The sequence below is a fragment of the Lathyrus oleraceus genome, chromosome 1 (assembly GCF_024323335.1).
Source record: "Lathyrus oleraceus cultivar Zhongwan6 chromosome 1, CAAS_Psat_ZW6_1.0, whole genome shotgun sequence".
NCBI classification, from domain to species: Eukaryota; Viridiplantae; Streptophyta; class Magnoliopsida; order Fabales; family Fabaceae; genus Lathyrus; species Lathyrus oleraceus.
This window is the reverse complement of record NC_066579.1, coordinates 166196082-166200699: the sequence shown is the minus strand read 5'-3', so window position 1 is coordinate 166200699 and position 4618 is coordinate 166196082. Positions and strand designations below refer to the sequence as shown.

Sequence of the window (4618 nt, the reverse complement as noted above, 5' to 3'; positions counted from 1 at the left end):
ATCATTTTATTCTAATTATGCTAAACTCTATGAATAAAGGTGAATACGATAAGCAATTGAGTCATTCATCTCGTACCCAGAGATTTTCATAATGAGTTAATGGAATTCTCCACTCTCATTCATTCTCTATTTCTTAAGGCTCATGCCATACAATCTGGATTATGGTTGACATGTGTTAACCTTTGTTGTGCTTGAGAAGTAGTCCACTTTGTTAGTTATGCTTGATTGATATCGACTTTGAATTGTTGATCTTGCATTTGAACCTTAAGGTCTTGAGCTCCTGAGATTCAGCATATCCAATATAGCTTGAGCACAATGGACTTGCCGTATCAAGTGATAAAGGGTCTTTTGATCACTTTAATAGGCTTGGGGATTACAACACAATACAAAGGATTTGGTTGACCAAAGTGACATTTGGTCAACACTAATCAGTGAGATTGAAAATATAACAGATGAACTAGGTACACAACCTAACTAAAGATTAAACTGTTAATCAAATAATTTACAAGTCCTAAACTAGGGGAACAAGCATTTCAAGATTATAAACCCTAAGTACTAAGGTTAATGGTATAATTAGGAATCAAGATCTAGTTGAACCTAAACAAACCTAATTATCTAATTATCACTAGCACTAATCATCGAAGGATATCCTATCATTACTAATCAATTTTTAAAATCTAATTATCCTAATCAAATTCTAGAATTCTAATTAACCTATAATTCATTCAAGTTCTAAAACCTAATTACTTTAATAAATTCTAGATGTATAAAATTCTTAAAGTTCTAATTAACATCTAATCAAAGTCTAAAATCTAATTATACTAAATCCCTAATTAACCTTTAATTCTAAACCTAAAATTCTGATAAACCTAAAATTCTAAATCTAATCTAAAATTCCAATATCCTAATTCTTCTAATTAACATGATCAACCTAATCCTCTAATTATCATCTAGTTAACCTAAATCTCTAATTCTCATCTCTAGTTAACATATGAAAGTGATTAAATAAAATAATCAAGGCTAAGGGAGGTGCATGCCAATTTATGGGGTAATGGACAGAAGGGAAGTAGATGGTTCATTTGGGCCCTAGGCCCAAACATTTCAAACTTGATGCTGCACAAGGAACCGAGTCCACTCATTCATGTTCTTCGGGCATGCTGAAATGGCAAAGTGGAAAAGCAAAAAAAAAAAAGGAGAAAACGCGCTTGAATGAGGAACTGAGTCCACTTTTTTCTACATGTTGTTGGTCCAAGCTAAAACGATAATAAGAAAAGCAGAAAGGAAGAGAAAACACATTTATCGGAAAAACTCATTGCAACGCGCAGCGTCGGCGCCTCTTCATCATCAGTGGCGTGCGCTGTGTTGTTGCTTGTGTGGTTCAATGCGTGTTGAATTCGTGTGTGAGTGATTGAGAGCATTTGCAGATTGATGCGAATTGCTTCCTTTTCTGCTGAATTTTCAGTTATGTGAAGAGTGTGTGTTGAATGAAAAATGTGGATTAAAAAATGTGTTCTGAACCTTCCTCAATCTGAAGCGTGAATATGGTTTATAGAGTTCAAATCTGTTAGAAATTCAATTGAAATTCAGATTGAAATGCAATGGTAATTCATCTGTTAGTTACAAATGCAAGAGTTTGTTAGAGATTGAAATTCAAATGAAATGTAATTGAAACTTAAGTGAAATTCTATTTTCTCCTTTGTGGAACACACTCTGTCAAATGTAACTGAAATGAGGTGAAATTCAATGCACAAGCTGATGTTTAGTGTAGGTTAGTGAAAAATGTTTAGAAAAAAAAACTGTTGTTAGTTCTGTTATGTATCAATTTGGACTCTTATGTCAAATACCAGTTCAATTTGTTAACCTGTTATCAAAGTTCTTGGTACATTGTTGCATGTTAAAAAAAACTCTGTTAGTTAATGTATGATGTAGTTATAATGTCGTTGCTGAGCTGTTAAATTAATGCAGGTAGGGTTTAGTTGTTTGTATGAATTGATTAGTAACTGTAAGGTGCTATGTTAATTTTTGATGTTGTAGGAAAACCTTGCAGTTATGTGTTTGTTGTGAATGTTGATAGCTAGTTATGGAAAAAATTGTTAGCTTATGGAAGGCTAATGGAAATTCTGATGTGTAGGTAATGTTTTAACTTAATATGGTGAGTTAACATGGTAGCTATGTGATCATGAACTGAGATGTTTGTTTTGGATTGTGTATGCTTGGATATATTGGATATCTTCCGAACTGCTAATGCATTGTTCGTGATGTTTGTAGGTTAGGTACAAGAGCTTGGCATGGACAAGGTTTCGGCATGGCATGGGTCAAGGCGCTCCCATGAAGGGACTTTTGGACAAAAAGTAAATGGCTTAGGAATGTAGAATGAGGCGGATTTGGTTCAAGATAGATAATTTTGGTCAATTATTTAATCAAAAAGTCAATAGTAGACCAAAACTCAACCTAGATAAAAATATGTTTTTTTATAATGTTTGAAATTGTAATGAAATGTTTGATATTGTAATGAAATAAATGGAGGTCGTATGGTTTGTTTAGTAATGAAAATGACTTGCATGTATGTAACTTGTTTTCCAAAAATCAAATTTCTCCTTTCCAAACTTTCCGCACTTGAACTTGATGAGCCTGAAGTCTTGAGTGAACCTTGAATATCAACGCACTAGTGTCATGAACTGGCCCATAAAGAAATGAATCAGTCAAAATCAATCTTCCCAAGTTGATCAAATAATGCTTGCCATCCCTGATCACATCTAAAACCAAAATGCCACCAAAATATCCCTGGATACCAAAGATCGAGCAATTAGGGTTTCATGGACATTGATTCATAAGAATCGAACATCATTGTTGTGCAAAAATAGTCAAGACATAGCATAAGTTTGACCCACTAGCTTTGTACCATAAATAAGCAAGACCATTTGAATAAATGGTGCTTATTTGAGGATGCAGTTGTAAATGAATGTATTATGATGAATGATTAGGGCATTTGGATATGCATATGTAATGAGTAGTAAGCCATACATAATTGTAAAAGGGAGGGCGAATTTTGGGGTATGACACCATGTTGTTTTGTCGGGCTTGTCTCATGACTTGGTCATCATCTTGGTTGCACTGCACTAAGACCATGTTGAGGCTTTCCGGCCTTTGATCGTTTTCGACGATCCTATTTTTCGAAGGGTCATCCCTCTAGGAAACATTAGGCATAGGATTCGGTGGCATCAGTGGTGCCCCTAAAAAGTCAGCAATCCTACCCATTTGGTGGGTTAATTGTTGTTAACTCCTAGTCGTGTTTTCTAGAAGTGGGGTAAACGTGTTGCATATCTGTTGTGTAGTAGTATTAACCATATCATGGTTGCTTTCATCCATTAACTTTTCGTGACTTGGAGAGAGTTATTGGTTAAAGAAGAAGCATCATGCGGAGGAAAATACCATATTCCTCCTAGTGGTTGTACTAGTTGGCCAAAGTTTCCCATTGTGGATACCGAATCCAAATATGGGTTAAAAGGTGTCGATGTTGCCATCACGCTCTTTGAATATATTGACGTACTAGGGTGAAGGTTTGCCATCATTGCAGTTGGCATGCCATACGATTGTTCTTTTTTAGGAAACGAGAAGCCTAAATAAGGAGGCCTTTGATCTCTTGGATTTCGTAATTCCCTAACGATAGTTAATGTGGTTGACACATGTGGTGGTGACATCTCTACACCTGGGGGTATAGAATACACCACTTCTTGGCTTATGATCGTAGGCATATCCTCGACTGAGGTTAAAGTCACCGGACTGCCGACGCTAGTAACCGCCGATTTCCCTTCTAGATTTGGAGTATTGCTTTGGGAAGGGGTTTGGTTTTCTAGACGTACCAGAACGACGCTTACCACTCCTCAAGTGCATACAACATAGAAAACCACAAAAACAAAAGACATAGAGACAAAGCATAAGACATTACTTTTCTGCAAAAAAATATTCACATAAAAGGGTCCCAAAGGATGTGCCAATTTATTTACCAGTGTTTTTGGTAAACAATCACGAGTTTGAAAGTCTGTGAGATTAACTCAAAAAATCTCCAAATCTATTTGTGAAAATAACTTGTGCGGACACACATATGTATGAATTTAATGTAGTGTGACAAAAAGACTTTAAATAAAGTCAATTTGTATAAATGATAAGGTAGAAATGCAGTAAATAACGTTAAATAAAGCAAAGAAAAAAGTACATGTTCTATTTAAAGAGACAAAAAGGTTTAAAAAGGATGGACGCAGACGCATACATGTTTCTCGCTCAATTGTTTCGCTCTATGACTTGGATACTCTAGTAGTATGAAGAATATGTATAAAATTTTATGACCTTTGATACAACGTATGAGTCTATTATTTATTATATTTACAGGATAACTGTCAACGGCGGTTATGACCACTAGGGGGTTCGTTGCATTTTCTCCACGTTCAGCTCTTTAGGTTTCCACTAGTGTGCTTACGTTTATTCCAAGATGATATCTTCTTGTAATCCATGTTGAGTGGTAACTGCTTTTCCACATCTTCACGATCTCTCGGCAATAAGCGCCCCAACATAATGTTTAGGACGCCCATTAAAACTCTAGAAATTATAAAATTATCGA

The 4618-nt window shown here is 35.4% G+C and overlaps 1 long non-coding RNA gene across 2 annotated transcripts; it reads left to right on the top strand.

Moving 5' to 3' along the window:
* Positions 1 to 1199: 1199 nt before the first annotated feature.
* On the top strand, positions 1200 to 2566 carry LOC127115569 (uncharacterized). Of its 2 annotated transcripts, none has more exons than XR_007800771.1 (2): positions 1200 to 1601; positions 2269 to 2566. It is a non-coding gene; the product is annotated as an uncharacterized LOC127115569 (long non-coding RNA). The 2 variants fall into 2 exon arrangements; XR_007800772.1 differs by having other exon boundaries at positions 1200 to 1768.
* The last annotated feature ends 2052 nt before the right edge of the window (positions 2567 to 4618 follow it).